The sequence below is a fragment of the Mustelus asterias genome, chromosome 23, assembly GCF_964213995.1.
Source record: "Mustelus asterias chromosome 23, sMusAst1.hap1.1, whole genome shotgun sequence".
NCBI classification, from domain to species: Eukaryota; Metazoa; Chordata; class Chondrichthyes; order Carcharhiniformes; family Triakidae; genus Mustelus; species Mustelus asterias.
In genome coordinates, this window is record NC_135823.1 from 3,956,377 (window position 1) to 3,977,097 (window position 20,721).

At 52.3% G+C, this 20,721-nt stretch overlaps 1 long non-coding RNA gene and 1 other non-coding gene across 2 annotated transcripts; both read right to left on the bottom strand.

The window, feature by feature from the left end:
• Positions 1-121: 121 nt before the first annotated feature.
• On the bottom strand, positions 122-20,713 carry LOC144510486 (uncharacterized). The gene is made up of 3 exons (XR_013500635.1): positions 20,404-20,713; positions 11,588-11,680; positions 122-353 (listed from the first exon to the last, which is right to left on the bottom strand). It is a non-coding gene; the product is annotated as an uncharacterized LOC144510486 (long non-coding RNA).
• trnav-gac (transfer RNA valine (anticodon GAC)) lies at positions 8,471-8,543 on the bottom strand. The gene has a single exon. It is a non-coding gene; the product is annotated as a tRNA-Val (tRNA).
• Positions 20,714-20,721: the final 8 nt, after the last annotated feature.

Sequence of the window (20,721 nt, forward strand, 5' to 3'; positions counted from 1 at the left end):
GTGTCCTTGTGACTCTCCAGGTTAAACAATCAGTTAAATCTCACACAGAACACGGGTACAGTCTCTCCACGCTGTGAATGCTGCGATGTATTTTCAGGCTGTGTAACTGGTTAAAGCTCTTTCCACACTCAGTGCACTGGAACACTCTCACTCCGGTATGTGTGTGTCTTGGTGCTTTTCCAGTCACACTGATGTTTAAAGTCCTCTGAAGCCGACAGAACAGAGAAACATTTCTCCTTCTAGATAAACAAGGCCGATGATATTCAGGTCCCAATGAATTGAGTGACTCCGTCAGATGTTGATGTGATGTTTGGTTTGAGACTTCTGTCTGCAAATCCTCACCTTCTGATATCCTGTAAAAGGAGTTGACAAAAGTCATCACTGTTTGTGCATCATAGAAATTCAGAACAGACAATTCTAGTTTCTATGGAACATTCTTTCCCCTCTCATTCCCCAAAAGCTGTAAATCTCCATCCCACACACTCTCCCTCCATTCTCACTCTGCTGTATCTGATATTCACCCTCCCAATTCTCCTGAAGGTGCTGATTGAGGCTGATTGACAGATCCATGCTCACTGCTTCCTGTCCTGGACACAGAGAGCTGAAAATCTCCATGCAGACTGCCAGACAGATATATGTCTCTATGACTGGACTAACAATGTGTGCAATATACAGACTGGATTCACTTCCTTTCCCTTCGGTTGCTGCAAGTCCCCAATTTCCCCCAGAATGAGAAAAGAAATGGAAAGGGGGAGTAAAGAAAGTGTTTTACTCACAGATGTTGGCCTCTTTTAAGGTGAAACCAAATAAACAAACTCAAATTAAATCAGGACAAAGTAAAAGGGGCAGCTCCCCAAAATGAGGGGGAACAGCCCGAACAAAAATCAAAGTACAAAGGAAACTTAAAAACCTCAAATTAAAAAGTGATTATTAGGGTCGATAACGCACCCCAACCCCTGCGGTGCCCAACGGACGCGGAAGGCATCAACCATGCCCGTGGACACCGCATGCTCCCTCTCCAGGGACACCTGGCCGCGAACGTAGCCGCGGTAGAGGGGCAGACAGTCAGGATGGACGGCCCCCTCGATCACCCGCTGCCTGGACCGGTAAATGGCGCGTTTCGCCAGGCCCAGGAGCAGGTTCACGAGGAGGTCGCCATCCCGACCCGCCCCTCTCCGCACCAGGTGTCTGTAGATCAGGAGCGTGGGACTGAAGTGCAAACAAAACATCAATAAAAGGTTTTTGAGGAAAACAAAGAGGGAGTGCAGCCTAAGACACAAAACACAGACATGGTCCACGGACTCCACAAGGCCACAGAAGGGGCAGTCTTCGGAGCCTGTGAACCAGTAAATCCTACGGTTGTGCGGAACTGCTGCATGCATCACCCTCCACCCCAGGTCCCCGATGGAATTGGGGGGGATTCCTCCGTACAGGGACCTCCACTGGGGACCTCCGCCGCCCGGCGGCAACAAGGCCTGCCAAGGTGTATCCGGGCGACAGGCGAGGAGGCGGTAGTGGAAGGTGTGCAGCAGCAGCCCGCACAGGAAACGCCTCCGCGCGGTAGAAAAAGGCACGGAGGACATTTCCGTGAGGCGGCTCATGCTGTGGGGCACCTGACCCGAGGAGGGGGGTTGAGGCTTTGGGCCAATGTGGAATTCCGTCCGAACAGGGGAACGCTCGGGTGGGATCCCACCGCACGCCTGCGCCGCCTCGAGTTTGCGTGGACTTTCAGGGCCGAGCACGACCGTCCTAAGGTCTTGGATGGCTTTGACCGTGCGCCAGACGGACAACCCCGCGCGCTCAGCCAGCACGCGGGGGCTCATCCAGCCCGCCCCTCCGCCATCCAGCACGTCCCCGATCCTGGTCACCACGGCGTCCACAGCCCCCCTCTCCACCAGCCACCTGAAGTCATACGGCTGGAGGAGCGGATTCCTGAGCAGCGGCTCTCGCACGAGAGCTGCTACTCCTGACGGGGGAGAGCTGCGTCGCGAGGCGACCCTGTTCCAGACAGTGAGGAGGTCCTGGTAAAAGACGGGCAACTCCTGCAGGGAGGTCGAAACACGCCCCAGATCGATATGCAGGAGCTGCACGTTATAATTGAGGCCGTGCCACTGGCGGAAGAAATACGTCGCCATGGCACACCATCGGGGAGGGGGCTCAACGTAAAGGTACCTCTGCAGGGCCTGGAGGCGGAAGGTCGCTATCTGAGTGCGAAGGCACACCAGACCTTGTCCGCCCTCCTCAAGCGGGAGATGCAGAACCGCAGCAGGGACCCAGTGCAGTCGATTGTCCCAGAAGAACCGCACGAGGGTTCTCCGGATATTGGCGACAAAGCCAGGGGGAGGGGTCAAAGGGACCAGCCGGTACCACAGCATGGAGGTGACCAGCTGGTTTATGATGAGAACTCACATTTGGACAGCACTTGGAGCAGTCCTGTCCAGCGATTCAGGCGGGCGGAGACTTTGGCCTCCAGCTCCCGCCGGTTCGCCGGCCAGGATTCCTCGGCTGGGCAGAGATGGGCCCCCAAGTACAGAAGGTTGGTCCTGCTCCAGGTGAAAGGCCTGAGCTCCTCCGGAAGGGGGACCGTCTCCCAAGGACCGACAAGGAGTCCGGAGCACTTGGCCCAGTTGATCCTGGCGGAGGACACGGCGGAGTACACCGCCTGGTATTCTCGCATCCTCCGCAGGTCAGCCGGGTCCGTGAACATGAGGAGCACGTCATCAGCGTAAGTTGACAGGACCACCCCTACGTCCGGTCCGCGCAGGGCCAAACCCGACAACCTCGTCCGCAAGAGGCGCAGGAATGGCTCCACGCATATAGAATACAGTTGGCCGGACAAGGGGCAGCCCTGCCGTACTCCTCTCCCAAAGCGAAGGGGCGCCGTCAGGGACCCGTTAACCTTAATCAGACACTCTGCGGCAGAGTACAGTAATCGGATCCGGGCGACAAAATGCGTCCCAAACCCGAATGCCCGCAGAGTCCCGAGTAAATACTCGTGCTCCACCCTGTCGAACGCCTTCTCCTGATCTAATGACAAGAAGGCGCTCGACAGACCAGCCCTCTGGGAATGATGGATTAGGTCCCGGACGAGGTGGAGATTGTCATGAATACAACGGCCCGGGACCGTGTAGGACTGGTTAGGGTGGATCATGTGGTCCAGCACGGATCCAAGGCGTGAAGCCATAGCCCTGGCAAAGATTTTATAATCCGTGCTGAGGAGGGAGACCGGGCGCCAGTTTTTGAGGAGGCGGAGATCCCCCTTCTTGGGCAGCAGGGCAATGATGGCCCTGCGCCACGAAAGGGGCATCTCCCCGGTAGCGACGCTCTCCCCCAGGATCCCCGCGTAGTCGTTCCCCAGGATGCCCCAGAACTCTACTGTCAGCCCGTCCAGCCCCGGGGCCTTGCCCCGACTGAGGCCATTGAGGGCGCCGGTCAGCTCAGCCAGGCTGATATTGGCCTCCAGCCGGCCGACCCCCCCCATGCTGACCTGCGGCAGGTCCTCCCACAGAACTCTGCGGGCATCCTCACTGGACGGATCCGGAGAGAACAGGGAGGTGTAATAATCCCGGGCAATGGCCCGGATGGCCTCCGGATCCGAGACGGGGGAACCGTCGTCGGCCAGCAGCGTAAGGAGCTGCTGACGGTTAGCCCGCCCTTTTTCCAGTATGTAGAAGGGGGAGCCGCGGTCCAGGTCCACCCGGAACTGGAGCCGCGACCTCACGTACGCACCACGAGACCTGACAAGGTGCAGGTCCCGCAGCGCGCCCTTCTTCTCCCTGTACTCCGACCGCAGGGCTGGGTCCACGTCGGGCTGACTGAGACGTGCCTCCAGGTCGAGCACCTCCTTCTCCAACTCCTCGAGCCTGGATTTCTGCCTCTTTGCCGATCCCCTCGCGTACTCCTGACAGAAGGTACGGATGTGAGTCTTGCCCACATCCCACCAGAGCCTCAAGGAGGGGAAGCCTCCCCGCTTCCTTCTCCAGCCGGCCCAGAATCGACGGAACGAGTCCAGGAAGCGCTCGTCCTCCAGCAGCGTGTTGTTAAAGTGCCAGTACGCGGACCCCTGCCGGACGCGAGATGGTGCAAAGTCCACCTCGAAATGTAAAGGCGGTCGATTCTGGACACTCCGGTTCCAGGCCTCACGTAAGTGAAGGCTCTGGAGCCAGGATGGAGATGTCTCCAGACGTCCACCAAGTCGTGGGTCCCGAGCAGGTCCCACAACTTCACCATCGCCGGCGTGCGCAGCCAGGGGCCGGTGCGGTCTCGTGCCTCGATGGTACAGTTGAAATCCCCCCCGAGGATAATGCATTCGCCTCCCGCGATGGTGTCGAGATGAGCGGACACTTTCTCGTAGAAAGTCGGTTGCTGCGGTCCGCCGCCCGGGGCGTAGACGTTCAGCAAGTGAATGACCACGCCCCCCTCACGGACCATCAAGTGCAGCAACTGGCCTGGCACCGGCTCCTTGACCCCCAAGATCTCCGGCTGATAACGCGGGGCCAACAAGATAGCCACCCCGCTAGAAGCGAGCGTGAGGTGGCTCATGTCGACCCCCGCTCGCCATTCCAGGAGCCATTGGGCTTCGTCTCCCGGAACGGTGTGGGTTTCCTGCAGGAAACACACCGCATACTTCCCGTCACGGAGGACCGAGAAGTTCTGGAACCTGCGGTGTGGCTCACTGCTGCCGTTGATGTTGAGGCTGGCTATGGTCACCTTCATAGAAACACAGAAAAACGACAGCACAAAACAGGCCCTTCTGCCCCACAAGTTGTGCCGAACATATCCCTACCTTTTAGGCCTACCTATAACCCTCCATCCTATTAAGTCCCATGTACTCATCCAGGAGTCTCTTAAAAGACCCTATTGAGTTTGCCTCCACCACCACTGACGGCAGCCGATTCCACTCGCCCACCACCCTCTGTGTGAAAAACTTCCCCCGAACATTTCCCCTATACCTACCCCCCAGCACCTTAAACCTGTGTCCTCTCGTAGCAGCCATTTCCACCCTGGGAAAAAGCCTCGTGAGAGTCCACCCGATCTATGCCTCTCAACATCTTATATACCTCTATTAGGTCTCCTCTCATCCCAAGTCTCTCCAAGGAGAAAACACCGAGCTCCCTCAGCCTATCCTCATAAGGCATGCCACTCAATCCAGGCAACATCCTTGTAAATCGCCTCTGCACCCTTTCAATCTTTTCCACATCCTTCCTGTAATGAAGCAGCTTAGTGCCACCGTCACAATTATCTAAACATGTGGGAGGGGGCGCTGACGCATGACGCGCCAGTCCACTCCCCCACGAGCCCGTCGAGGAACTCCAGTACCCGACGCCGCTCTGTTTCAGTCAGGCCCGACGCGGCCTGTGAGCAGGCCTGAGCGGACCGGACAAGCAGCACCAGGTCCGACCAACAGTCGAGGGCTATCCGGACGCCGTCAGGGCGACCAGAATGTCGTTCGAGAAAGGCCCCGAGATCCCCAGAGGGGATGAGGGACGACTCGGTGGAAGGCGCGAGGGAGTCCCCCTCCTCGCTCCGGGCAGACTCCAAAAGTGCCTCCGTGCCCACCACCGAGCTGCTGACCTCCTCAGGGCAGTCGCCCTCCGACTCCGAGTCCCCCGCCGCAGGACGTACGGCGGGCGGCACGGAGCCGCCAACTAGCTCCAACTCTCCCCCGATCCCACCCCCAGGATCGGCGGAGGAGGGGTTCCTCCTGGGCTCCTCTTCCCTGGTTTGTGGGTCCGAGGGCGGCGGCGGCTCAGTCCCCCGCTCTGCCCCAGACACCTGGACACCCGCCAAGTTCGGAGAATCCTCCGGATCCAATTCGGGGGTGCCCAGCATCAAAGGCCGGGACAGAGAGGAAGAGACCACTTTCTCGCCACTGCCGCACGGGGACCCGAACATCGGGGTGCTGCTCCACGGGGCTCCCAGCAGGCTGATGAAGAACTCCGCGTTGAAAGCGACCGGGCGGAGCGAAGCCACGGGGGCCCCGCTCCCACCCGGCCCTGGGGAGCCCCACCGGGAGGACTGAGGCAGCACATGTTGTGATTCGATCTAATCCTCGTCCCCACTCTGGAGACTAGGCACATAGTTGGGTGGGGGCATGGCAGGAGATGGTGTGAACGGGGAGAGGGGCTCACAGACCTCAATTCCTCCCACTCGCGAGGATCTGCGCCTCTTTTTGAGGGACAGCCCACAGGCAGGAGATGCCCCTCGCACTCTGCCCCTCTTGCCCCTGCCCCGCCCCTTTCGCCCTCCTGTCCCATCCCCGGGTGGTGTCGACTGTGCCGGCTCGGGGTCGCCACCCCCCCATGCTTGGACCCGGGGTCCCGCGCATCTGCGATGCCGGGCCCAGCACTCGGCCCCGGAGAGCCCACGGGCCCGGCAGATGGTGGTGGACGGGTGCACAGGTGGAAACAACCCCCGAGCCGGCTGCCGGGGTGACTGGGGTAGTGGGGGCTGGGGTTCCGGTACCCCCCTTTTTCTTTTTCTGCCTTTGTTTGCTCAGGGCCTTCTGACCACGTGGAGGCTCCGCTCCCCCCCGGCCGGCAGCTGAGGTGGCAGTTGCTGCTGGCGCGGCCTCCCCTTGCGGGGGGCCAGGTGGTACTCGGTGAGGGGGAGAGGGGGCTGCGGTGCCAGCTGCGGCCGCCCTGGGTTGGTGGTCGGCGGCCTTGGAGACGGGGCAGTTCTTTCTCATGTGCCCCGCCTCCTTACAGGCATGGCACCGCACACCGCCCGCGGACCAGAAGACCCGATACGTGGTCCCCTCGTGGGGGACATTGAACCCTCCCTCCAGGACCTCCTCCCGGGCCAGGCGGACAAATACCTGGCATCAGAAGGAGTAGAATGGCGGAGGGAGGGGTCCCGAAGGCCGAGCGGGATCGGCGCCACCCCGGACCTGACCTCCCCCAGTGGATGGAGGTGGGGGAGGAGGAGCTCACCGGGTCGGAAGGGCGGGACGTTTGAGATCACGATCTTATGGGCGGTGGCCTCTAGAGGGTCCACCGCCAGGAACGTCCCGCCCACCGTGAGCCCCCTCTCCAGGGCGAGGTGGACCGCCCACTCGGCCTTCAAAAAGAATATGGCCCGGCCGTACATCTTGGAGGCCGCGTCAATGGCTGAAGGGCCGACAACCCCAGCCATTGCCTTCACGCAGGCCTCGATGGACATGTCAGGGTGGGCGTAGCACTTAACCCCGAGCTGTCTGGTAACCAAGGAGAACGGTGGCAGGGCCTTGGGAGCGGCGGGGGCTCTGGCAGCCGTCACGCCCGCATAGGTGGGTCGAGAAGGCCCTGCCACTGGCGACGCTGGCAAGGTCGCCATAATGATCACGGGAGTGCGACACACTCCCCGATACTGCCCAGACGTTCGGCAGGGCGTATATGTGTGTTTGTGGGTGGTGATGGGGGGGGGGGGGGGCTCGGGTTGTAGGGAGGGATAGGTAATGGCCCCTCAGGGCGGGGTCAGAGGGGGAAAATAAGGGAGGGTGGGGTAGGTGGGTGGGAGTCCAGGTGCTGTCTCCCCGGAGCTAGAGAGGGAGAGAGGAGGTCAGAGGAGCAGGAGGGAGGGCGAGGGACAGGGCACGGGGGAGGGCCGGTGCCCCAGTCAGGAGGAAAGAGGGGAGGGGGTGCCGGTGTTGGGGGCAGCAGCAGTGGGTGGGGGACTTTACTCCTCCAGCCCTCTCGGGTGCAAACAGTTCAAGTCCACGGTGTCTTCACCCCCCCCGCCCCCCCACTGCAGATGGATAAAAAACCGTCTGAATTTACTCCCGCCCCCCCCTCCCTTTCAGGCACCGACTTTCTGATGATGAGGGCAGCAGCCCAACCACTCAGTCCCTTGATGTTGATACGTGCTGTCCTCCCTCCCGTAGATGGAAAAAGGAAGAAAGTCACACCGTGTCCTCTCTCCCTCCAGGGAGAGAGCACCCTCCAGTGGACGGACGGATGGCAGGCAGGCCAGATGGCAGGCAGGCAGGCCAGACAATAGGCAGGCAGGCCAGATGGCAGGCAGGCCAGACAGGCAGGCCAGGCCATGGGCAGGCCAGGCCACAGGCAGGCAGGCACGCAGGCCAGACCACAGGCAGGCAGGCACGCAGGCCAGACGGCAGGCAGGCAGGCCAGACGGCAGGCAGGCCAGACAACAGGCAGGCAGGCCAGACAACAGGCAGGCAGGCCAGACAACAGGCAGGCAGGCCAGACAACAGGCAGGCAGGCCAGACAACAGGCAGGCAGGCCAGACAACAGGCAGGCAGGCCAGACAACAGGCAGGCAAGACAACAGGCAGGCAGGCAAGCCAGACGGCAGGCAGGCAGGCCAAACAGCTGGAAGGCCAGGCGGCAGGCAGGCAGGCAGGCGATAGCTCACCTTCCTCCCCCTTCCCTCCTGCAGGAAGCCAAGAACAAAAAACAAAAATTGCGTCTCCCGTGAGCAAGCTCTGTAGAAAAAAGTGTTACTCACAGATGTTAGAATGAACGAGTCAACGTTTCTGCCCGGTTTTGAGCCGGGGACCTTTCGCGTGTCAGGTGAACGTGATAACCACTACACCACAGAAACAACCTCAAATGTTAGAGACAGGAGGAAGTTTGAGTCTGTCTGAAGCTCAATCTTCATTCATGCAAAACCTGCGCTTAGAGTGGCTGGAAGACCAGAGACCTTCCGGTCCTCCAATTCTTCCCATTGGTCAATATCTCAGCACAATGGTCAGGGGGTGGGCCCTCCTGCGCAGCTTCCCCTCTCCCGTCGACATGCGCAGTCCCGGGCTGTGGGGGAAGGGGAGATCACCGAGCGGCTTCTCGCTCTGGCTGGAGCCGTCAAACCTTGGCTTGAGGAGGTGCAGGGGAGGAGGAGCAGGGCACCGGAACCCGGAGACATGCCGCGGAGCAGAGTGATTGCTACTGGTTGATTCAGGCAGGACTCCATTGTGACGTCAGTGCGCGAGTTGGCCAATGAGCTTCAGACTAAAACTTCCTCCTCTGAGCAACATCTGTGAGGAAATCAGTGTCTCCCCCTTTCCATTTCTTTTCTCATTCTGGGGGAAATTGGGGACTTGCAGCAACTGAAGGGAAAGGAAGTGAATCCAATCTGTACATTCCACACAGTTTTCGTCCAGTCATATAGACATATATCTGTCTGGCAGCCTGCATGGAGATTTTCAGATCTCCTGTGCCCATGACAGGACAGTAAGAAGTCTCACACCATCAGGCTAAAGTCCAACAGGCTTATTTGGTAGCACAAGCCACTAGCTTTCGGAGCACTGTCCCTACATCAGGTGAGTGGGAGTTCTGTTCACAAACAGGGCATATATAGATACAAACTCAATTTACAAGATAATGTTTGGAATGCGAGTCTTTACAGGTCATCAAGTCTTAAAGGTACAGACAATGTAAGTGAAGAGAGGTTAAAGAGATGTGTATTATCTCCAGCCAGGACAGTTAGTGAGATTTTGCAAGCCCAGGCAAGTCGTGGGAGTTACAGATAGTGTGACATGAACCCAAGATCCTGGTTGAAGCCGTCCTCACGTGTGCGGAACTTGGCTATCAGTTTTTGCTCAGCAATTTTGCATTGTCGTGTGTCATGACACACTCCAGGACAGGAAGCAGTGAGCATGGATCTGTCAATCAGCCCCAATCAGCACCTTCAGGAGAATTGGGAGGGTGAATATTAGATACAGCAGAGTGAGAATGGAGGGAGAGTGTGTGGGATGGAGATTCATAGCTGTTGGGGAATGAGAGAGGAAAGAATGTTCCATAGAAACTAGAATTGTCTGTTCTGAATTTCTATCCTGTACTTTTATGTTTTGTAATGTCCTTTTGCAGGATATCAGAAGATAAGGATTCAAAGACACAAATCTCAAACCATACTTCACATCAAAATCAGGAACTGAAATGATCAGCCTTCGAATCTCTGTTCTGTGTGTTTTTGAAGGCTTTAAACATCAGTGTGACTGGAAAAGCACCGAGATACACACACATTTGAGGGACGAGCTTTTGGTGCTCCGAAAGCTCGTAATTCCAAATAAACCTGTTGGACTTTAACCTGGTGTTAAGAGACTTCTTACTGTGCCCACCACAGTCCAATGCCGGCATCTCCACATCATGACACTTGAGTGAGAGTGTTCCAGTGCACTGACTGTGGAAAGAGCTTTAACCAGTTGCGCAGCCTGAATAAATATCGCACCATTCACAGTAGGTAGAGACTGTACCTGTGTTCTGTGTGTGAACGGGCTTCAACTGCATGTCCAACCTGGAGAGACACAAGGACACCTGAACCATGGAGAAACCATGGAAATGTGGGGACTGTGGGAGGAGATTCAGGTCCCCCTCTGTGCTGGAAACTCATTGATGCAGTCACACTGGAGAGAGGCCATTTACCTGCTGTGTGTGTGGGAAAGGATTCGGTGAGTCATCCACCATACGGACACACAAGTGTGTTCACACCAGGGAGAGACAATTCATCTGCGCTGAATGTGGGAAGGGATTCACTCAGTTATCCAATCTGCAGAGACACCGGCGAGTTCACACTGGGGAGAGGCCGTTCACCTGCTCTCAATGTGGGAAGGGATTCACTCAATTATCTGAGACATAATCTCACTCACACAAATGAGAGACTCTTTAAATGCTCTGACTGTGGGATCAGCTTCAAAGGTTTTTGGGAACTGATGGACCACCAGCATATTTACACTGAGGAGAGACCGTTCAGCTGCTCACACTGCACAAAGGGATTTTGAACGTCATCCAAACTGCGGGTGCACCAGTGAGGGCGTTTGGACATGCACCTGCTGTGTGTGGGGGCAGGGAATCACTCGGCCATCCGACCTGCAGGCACGCCAGCGAGTTCATACTAGGGAGAGTCCATTCACCTGCTCTCAGTGTGGGATGGGATTCACTCGGTCATTCCACCTGCTGTTGAAGCCATTGAAAGGGTGCAGAGGAGATTTACAAGGATGTTGCCTGGATTGGGGGGGCATGCCTTATGAGGATAGGTTGAGGGAGCTTGGTCTCTTCTCCCTGGAGAGACGAAGGATGAGAGGTGACCTGATAGAGGTTTACAAGATGTTGAGAGGTCTGGATAGGGTAGACTCTCAGAGGCTATTTCCAAGGGCTGAAATGGTTGCTACGAGAGGACACAGGTTTAAGGTGCTGGGGGGTAGGTACAGAGGAGATGTCAGGGGTAAGTTTTTCACTCAGAGGGTGGTGGGTGAGTGGAATCGGCTGACGTCGGTGGTGGTGGAGGCAAACTCGTTGGGGTCTTTTAAGAGACTTCTGGATGAGTACATGGGATTTAATGGGATTGAGGGCTATAGATAGGCCTAGAGGTAGGGATATGATCGGCGCGACTTGTGGGCCGAAGGGCCTGTTTGTGCTGTGGCTTTCTATGTTCTATGACACCAGCAGGTGCACAAATGATTACGGGGTTGGGTTCTCCTGTTATTGCTGCTGTTAATCACATCTGGGACTGATCCATGTTCATTTTGACATTGTACTCATACTCTTTGAACCTGGCAGTGTTAGGAAACCAGAAGTAGTTGTACAGCTAAACATTAGAAACAAATTGTAGTTTTTGCTGGAAATGAGTTGTAGTTAGATTTCAAAGGTTACCTGTGTGGTTTAGTTTCAATCCCAGCTGAGACACTATTGTGTTTTGAGAGCTCCAAGGTGATGAAAGGATAGTTGCTTAGCCACAAGAGAAACCTTGTAAAATATAAAACAGCTTTTTATCTTCTTTAGTTTTTAGCCGAAAGCTAGCAGCAGTTGCAGGCAGGTCATGAAGCAGTGAATAGCTCTCAACTTAACTCTGCTTGGCGAAGCTAGAGGTAGAATTCATTCAGCTTTTCTATAAGAAAAGCTGTATAATGGAATAATGTGTAGCAAACAAGCTCCAGAGGAAACTTGTGTCTGAAATCCTGGAAATAGAATAGGATTCTGTTCAGGGACATGAGAACAAAGCTGAGAAGGAATAGAACCATAGAAGAGCTACAATGCTGAAAGGGCCTACTGAGTCTGCACCAACTCTCTGAAAGAGAGGCCCTCCCCTCCACCCTATCCCCATAATACCATCATTTCCATGGCCAATCTATCTAACCTGCACACTTTGAACTGTGGGAAAAACCTGGAGCACCCAGAGGAAACTCATGCAGACACAGGGACAAATTGCAACTCTATACAGACAGTCACCTAAGGCTGGAATCGAACCCAGGTCCCTGGTGCTGTGAGGCAGCAGTGCTAACCACTGTGCTGCCAGGTTGCTTGGTTGAGTGAGTCTGGGAAAGGGTGTGTAGATAGTTTGCATCATGTTGAGATAAAAAAGGAGGAGGTATTGAGGTTCTTGAGAAACATTAAGGTAGTCAAGTCCCCAAGGCCTGATGGGACATACCCCAGAATACTGAGGGAGGCGAAGGAGGAAATTGGTGGGGCCTTGAGAGAAATCTTTGTATCCTCACTGGCTGCAGGGGAGGTCATGATGTGGAGATGCCGGCGTTGGACTGGGGTAAACACAGTAAGAAGTTTAACAACACCAGGTTAAAGTCCAACAGGTTTATTTGGTAGCAAAAGCCACACAAGCTTTCGGAGCTGCAAGCCCCTTCTTCAGTCCAATGTAACTCTACTTCAGAACGAAAGAGAGGGAGAAATGTGATGGGTTTGATGCTGGTGAGAGAGGTGGGAGGGTCGGGTAGAACAAGAGGGAAAGTCAGGAATTGGTTAGAGGGCGATGAGATTAAATAACAAAAATGTCCTGGAACAAAAGGCAAAGGGAGAGGTAATGGTTGTAGTAAAGAAACAAAGCATTGGTCCAGAGTAAGTGTTGATGACAGAATAAAGGACAGCTCTGTCTGGAAGCAAAAAAATATGAAAACAAGATGGAGACTGGCACTCGGCAAAAAAACAAATCAAAATGGAGGAGAGAGTTCAGGGTGTGAAGTTGTTGAACTCAGTGTTGAGTCCAGAAGGCTGTAAAGTGCCTCATCGGAAAATGAGGGGCTGTTTGTCCAGCTTGTGTTGGGCTTCTCCAGAACATTGCACAGGCTGAGGACAGAAATGTGAGTATGAGAGCAAAGTGGTGAATTCTAATGGCAAGCAAGCGGAAGGTCATCTGGGAGCAGTTTATATCCCTGCTTATTCTCTGTTGTCAGCTCTGCTGGATTTCTGCTGAAGTTTGGTCCCTTTTACACCTTTCGGATCAATAAAACATTTGGTCAATGAACTCCCAAACCACAATTTCCCATCCTGTCACCTGTCAACCATCCTTACCCAGAGCATAATCACAACAGGAATAAAAACAGGAGAAGTGTAACAATCAAATTCAAAATCAATGCACAGCCAGTCATAGAGTTTAATTTAATGTTCACTAATTAGCAAAAACACGGCAGGCACGGTAGCACAGTGGTTAGCACTGCTGCTTCACAGCTCCAGGGTCCCGGGTTCGATTCCCGGCTCGGGTCACTGTCTGTGTGGAGTTTGCACATTCTCCTCGTGTCTGCGTGGGTTTCCTCCGGGTGCTCCGGTTTCCTCCCACAGTCCAAAGATGTGCGGGTTAGGTTGATTGGCCAGGTTAAAAAAAAAATTGCCCCCGAGATGCGTAGGTTAGAGGGATTAGCGGGTAAATATGTGGGGGTAGGGCCTGGGTGGGATTGTGGTCGGTGCAGACTCGATGGGCCGAATGGCCTCCTTCTGCACTGTAGGGTTTCTATGATTTCTATGATTTCTATGATTTCTATGAAGTCCGGGGTCCTCCAGGATTCTTACAGTCCACACCTTGAGGGGGAGGAGAACTCTCTCTCTGACCCCTCACAAAATTTCACTCCTTTATTTTCTAGTTCTGTTCTGGCCCCGCTTGGGGTAACATCTACTCGATCTTTTCTTCTCCTGAAGGAGCACCGTGAGTTCTAGGTTACACGTACATGAGCACAGATGCTTCAAGCAACAGATCAAGCATGGATGTAAAAGATGCTCAGCTCTCAGCAGATGTGGTTCCTATTTTCAAGAAGGGGAATAGGGATAGCCCAGGAAATTACCGACCGGTGAGTCTAACCTCAGTGGTTGGTAAGCTGATGGAGAAGATCCTGAGGGACAAGATTTATGAGCATTTAGAGAGGTTTAGTATGTTCAGGAATACTCAGCATGGTTTTGTCAAAGGCAGATCGTGCCTTATGAGCCTGGTGGAGTTCTTCGAAAATGTGACTAAACACATTGACGAAGGGAAAGCGGTAGATGTGGCTTATATGGATTTTAGCAAGGCGTTCGATAAGGTCCCCCATGCAAGGCTTCTAGAAAAAGTGAGAGGGCATGGGATCCAAGGGGCTGCTAACCCTGTGGATCCAGAACTGGCTTGCCCAAAGGACAGTAAGAAGTTTAACAACACCAGGTTAAAGTGCAACAGGTTTATTTGGTAGCAAAAGCCACACAAGCTTTCGGAGCTCCAAGCCCCTTCTTCAGGTGAGTGGGAATTCTGTCCACAAACAGCCCTGTTTGTGAACAGAATTCCCACTCACCTGAAGAAGGGGCTTGGAGCTCCGAAAGCTTGTGTGGCTTTTGCTACCAAATAAACCTGTTGGACTTTAACCTGGTGTTGTTAAACTTCTTACTGTGTTTACCCCAGTCCGACGCCGGCATCTCCACATCTTGCCCAAAGGAGGCAGAGTGTGTGGATGGGTCTTTTTCTAAATGGAGGTCGGTCACCAGTGGTGTGCCCCAGGGATCTGTTCTGGGACCCTTGCTGTTTGTCATTTTCATAAATGACTTGGATGAGGAAGTGGAGGGATGGGTTGGTAAGTTTGCTGACGACAAGAAGGTTGGTGGGGTTGTGGATAGTCTGGAGGGATGTCAGAAGTTACAGAGGGACATAGATAGGATGCAAGGCTGGGTGGAGAAGTGGCAGATGGACTTCAACCCAGATAAATGCGTAGTGGTCCATTTTGGCAGGTCAAATGGGAAGAAGGAGTACAATATAAAGGGAAAGACTCTTAGTACTGTAGAGGATCAGAAGGACCTTGGAGTCCGGGTCCATAGGACTCTAAAATTGGCCCCGCAGATGGAGGAGGTGGTTAAGAAGGCGTATGGTGTGCTGGCCTTTATCAATCGAGGGATTGAGTTTAGGAGTCCAGGGATAATTATGCAGCTATATAAGACCCTCGTCAGACCCCACTTGGAGTACTGTGCTCAGTTCTGGTCGCCTCATTACAGGAAGGATGTGGAAAAGATTGAAAGGGTGTAGAGGCGATTTACAAGGATGTTGCCTGGATTGAGTGGCATGCCTTATGAGGATAGGCTGAGGGAGCTCGGTCTTTTCTCCTTGGAGAGACGTAGGATGAGAGGAGACCTAATAGAGGTATATAAGATGTTGAAAGGCATAGATCGGGTGGACTCTCAGAGGCTTTTTCCCAGGGTGGAAATGGCTGCTCCGAGAGGACACAGGTTTAAGGTGCTGGGGGGTAAGTACAGGGGAAATGTTCGGGGGAAGTTTTTCACACAGAGGGTGGTGGGCGAGTGGAATCGGCTGCTGTCAGTGGTGGTGGAGGCGAACTCAATAGGGTCTTTTAAGAGACTCCTGGATGAGTACATGGAGATTAATAGGATGGAGGGTTATAGGTAGGCCTGAAAGGTAGGGATATGTTCGGCACAACTTGTGGGGCAGAAGGGCCTGTTTTGTGCTGTAGCTTTTCTATGTTTCTCTCTCTTTACCCCTATCCAACTTGTGGACAGTTCTTACTCAGTATTATTTCTCCTGAGCCCTTAATTGTCCCAATCCAATTTTCATTTTGTTTTCATTCATGTGATGTGGGCATCCCTGGCTCAGCCAGAATTTATTGCCTTATTGATTGTCCTTAACAAGGTGTCAGTGAGTTGCCTTCTTCAACCGTTCCAGTCTCTGTGGTGCAGGTACACCCACAGTGCTGTTAGTGAGGGAGTTTCAGGACCCAGTGACAGTGAAGGAACAGGGATATATTTCCAAATCAGCTGTGGCTTGGAGGGGAACTTCCAGGTGGTGGTGTGCCCATGTGTCTGCTGCCCTTGTCCCTCTAGATGGTAACGGTTCATGTGTTTGGAAGATGTGAAGGAGCCTCGGTGAGTTCTTGCAGTGCATTTTGTAGATGGTACACACTGCTGCCTCTGTGTGTCAGTGGTGAAGGCAGTGAATGTTTATGAGTGGGGTGCCGATCAAGCAAGCTGCTTTGTCCGAGAAGGTGTCGAGCTTTTTGAATATTGTTGGAGCTGCACTCATCCAGGCAAGTGGGAGTATTCTATCACATTTTAGATTTGTAAATGGTTGGCAGGTTCTCGGGAGTCAAGAGGTGAGTTACTGGCTGCAGGATTCCCAGCCTCCGACGTGCTCTTGTAGCCACAGTATTTATATGGCTGGTTCAGTTCAGTTTCTGGTCAATAGTAATCCCCAGCCTGTTGATAGTTGGGGAATTCAGTAATGGCAAGGTCACTGAATGTCAAGGGGCGATGGTTCGATTCTCTCATGATGGAGATGCTCATTGTCTGGCACTTGTGCAGCACAAATACTACTGGCAGGACTGCAGAGCTCAGATCTGATCCATTGGTTGTGGGATCGTTTAGCTCTGTCTATTGCTGGCTGTTTATGATGTTTGATATGCAAATAGTTCAGTTTCATTCCTTATCGTCTTTCTCACGGTTTGATGCAACTGGGTGACTTGCTCAGTTATTTCAGAGGGTATTTAAGAGTGAACCACATTGCTGTGGCTCTGGAGTCACATGTAGCCCAGACCAGGTAAGGACAGCAGATTTCCTTCCCTCAGGGACATTAGTGAACCAGATGGGGTTTTCCAATGATCGACAATGGTCTCATGGTCACCATTAGACTTTTAGTTCCAAATTCTTATTGATTGATCTACCGAGGTGGGATTTGAACCTGCGACCTCTGGGCATTCACCTGGGTCTCTGGATTACAATTCCAGTGACAACACCGCATTCCTTAAAGACTTGCCCTGAACTGTCTAAATCATGTCCCCATGGTGCTGCTTTCCTTCTACCTCTCAAAGTTTAATGATGAGTTGAAGACTTGTCCACACACACATGTGCACGATCTCCCTATTCCAAATTATGCAAAGTTTTTTCCAGTCTGTGCAACAAGTTAAAGCTCTTTCCAGAGTCAGTGCAGTGGAACACTCTCACCTAGCTGTGTGTGTGTGTCTGTGTGTGTGTGTGTGTGTGTGTTTTTCTCGCAGCTTTTCAGTCACAATGATGATTCAACCCTTTTATGGCAAACACAAAGAGACAAACATTTCAACTTCTGGATTTAAAAGCCGATGATAATCAACTCCTGATGAATTAAGTCACTGTGCCAGATCTTGACATGATGTTTGTTTTGAGATTTCTGACAGTAAACCCTCACTTTCTAATATCCTGTAAAAAGAGTTTACAAAATCTGTGCCAGGGTGAAATTCAGATCTGACAATTCTAATTGCTTTGGGACATTCTTTCTTCTCTATTGTTCATTTCAATTTGATTTTTAAGTTTCCTGACGACACCACCGTAGTGAGTCGGATCTCAAACAATGACAAGACAGAGTACAGGAATGAGATAGAGAATCTGGTGAACTGGTGCAGCAACAGTAATCTCTCCCTCAATGTCAACAAAACGAAGGAAATTGTCATCGACTTCAGGAAGCGTAAAGGAGAACATGTTCCTGTCTATATCAACGGGGACGAAGTAGAAAGGGTCGACAGCTTCAAGTTTTTAGTTGTCCAGATCACCAACAGCCTGTCCTGGTCCCGCCCATGCCGAAACTATAGTTAAGAAAACCCACCAACGCCTCTACTTCCTCAGAAGACTCAGGAAATTTGGCATGTCCGCTCCGACTCTCACCAACTTTTACAGATGCACCATAGAAAGCATTCTTTCTCATTGTAAGACAGCTTGGTATGGCTCCTGCTCTGCCCAAGACTGCAAGGAACTACAAAGGGACGTGACCAAAGCCCAGTCCATCACTCAAACCAGCCTCCAACCCATTGACACTGTCTACACTTCTTGCTACCTCGGAAAAGCAGCCAGCATAATTAATGACCCTATGTACCCCGGACATTCTCTGTTCCACCTTCTTCCATCGGGAAAAAGATACAAAAGTCTGAGGTAACGTACCAACCGACTCAAGAACAGCTTCTTCCCTACTGTTCTCAGACTTTTGAATGGACTTAACTTGCATTAAGTTGATCTTTCCCTACATCCTAGCTATGACTGTAACATTACATTCTGCACTCTCTCGTTTCCTTCTCGATGAACAAAATGTTAGAACATAGAACATAGAACAGTACAGCACAGAGCAGGCCCTTCGGCCCACAATGTTGTGCCGAGCTTTGTCTGAAACCCAGATCAAGCTATTTCCTCCCTATCATCCCGAAGTACTCCATGTGCCTATCCAATAGCTTCTTAAATGTTCCTAAAGTTTCTGACTCCACCATCACTGCAGGCAGTCCATTCCACACCCCTACCACTCTGAGTAAAAAACCTACCTCGGACATCCTTCCTACATCTCCCACCACGAACCCTATAGTTATGTCCCCTAGTTACCGCTCCATTCACCCGAGGAAATAGTCTTTGAACGTTCACTCTATCTATCCCCCTCATCATCTTATAAACCTCTATCAAGTCTCCTCTCAACCTCCTCCGCTCCAAAGAGAAAAGCCCAAGTTCCCTCAACCTTTCCTCATAAGACCTACCCTCCAAACCAGGCAGCATCCTGGTAAATCTCCTTTGCACTCTTTCCAGTGTCTCCACATCCTTCTAATAGTGAGGTGACCAGAACTGCGCACAATATTCCAAATGTGGTCTCACCAAGGTCCTGTACAGTTGCAGCATAACCCCACGGCTCTTAAACTCAAACCCCCTGTTAATGAATGCCAACACACTATAGGCCTTCTTCACGGCTCTATCGACTTGAGTGGCAACCTTCAGAGATCTATGGATATGAACCCCAAGATCTCTCTGTTCCTCCACATTTTTCAGAACCCTACCTTTGACCCTGTAATCCACATTTAAATTTGTCCTACCAAAATGAATCACCTCGCATTTGTCAGGGTTAAACTCCATTTGCCATTTTTCAGCCCAGCTCTGCATCCTATCTATATCTCTTTGCAGCCTACAACAGCCCTCCACCTCATCCACTACTCCACCAATCTTGGTGTCATCAGCAAATTTACTGATCCACCCTTCAGCCCCCTCCTCCAAGTCATTTATAAAAATGACAAATAGTAGAGGACCAAGCACTGATCACTGTGGCACTCCGCTGGTAACCGGTTTCCAGTCTGAAAATTTTCCATCCAACACCACCCTCTGTCTTCTGTTAGATAGCCAGTTACCTATCCAATCGGCCAAACTTCCCTCTATCCCACACATCCTTACTTTCTTCAAAAGCCGACCATGGGGGACGTTATCAAATGCCTTACTAAAATCCATGTATATGACATCAACTGCACTACCTTCATCTACATACTTAGTTACCTCCTCAAAAAATTCTATCAAATTTGTGAGGCAAGACTTGTCCTTCACAAATCCGTGCTGCCTATCCCGGATTAAGCTGCACCTTTCTAAATGGTCATAAATCCTATCCCTGAGGACCTTTTCCATCAACTTACCGACCACTGAAGTAAGACTAACCGGCCTATAATTACCAGGATCATTTCTATTCCCTTTCTTAAACAGAGGAACCACATTCGCCACTCTCCAGTCCTCTGGCACCACCCCCGTGGACAGTGAGGACGCAAAGATCAATGCCAAAGGCTCTGCTATCTCATCCCTTGCCTCCCAAAGACTCCTAGGATATATTTCATCAGGCCCAGGGTACTTATCAACTTTCATTTTGTTCAAAATTGCTAGTACATCTTCCCTCCGAACATCTACTTCCTCCAGCCTATCAGCCTGTGACACCCTCTCTTCCTCAAAAACATGGCCCCTCTCCTTGGTGAACACCGAAGAAAAGTATTCATTCATCACCTCTCCTATCTCTTCTGACTCCATGCACAAATTCCCACTGCCGTCCTTGACCAGCCCCAACCTCACCCTGGTAAGACACATGTTCTGTCTGTATAGCGCGCAAGAAACAATACTTTTCAGTGTATGCTAATACATGTGACAATAATAAATCAAATCAAAAATCATTCTTTCATAGTTTGTGGGTATTGCTGGATGGTTCACCCTATGTTCCCCAGTCCTATTGCCCTTCAGGGGCTGGTGGTGTGATGCCTTATGAACCTTAGGTACAGGAATAGGTCATTTTGTCCATCAAACATTTGACAAAGTCCTCTCCCCTCCCCCACTCTTCCCGCTGGCAGCACAGCATGGGGATGCACAATATTGCAAGACGAGAAATAATAATTAATGTACTTTAGTAGAGAATAAGTATCTAATATGTGCCATGTAACACAACATACATACATACACAAAACATCTCCAACCTTGCTATATTAAATGGCAGCCTTCTCCTGGGAGAGAGAGACTGGGGCCAACTTTTCCAGAGTCTGCAAACTCACTGGATTCACTTCCTTTCTCTTCAGTTGCTGCAAGTCCCCAATTTCCCCCAGAATGAGAAAGGAAATGGAAAGGGGGAGACACTGATTTCCTCACAGATGTTGTTCAGAGGAGGAAGTTTTACTCTGAAACTCATTGGCCAACTTCCGTAGTGACGTCACAATGGAGACCTGCCTGAATCATCCAATAGCAATCACTCTGCTCCGCGGTGAGGTCTCCGGGCTCCAGTGCGCAGGCCTCCCCTC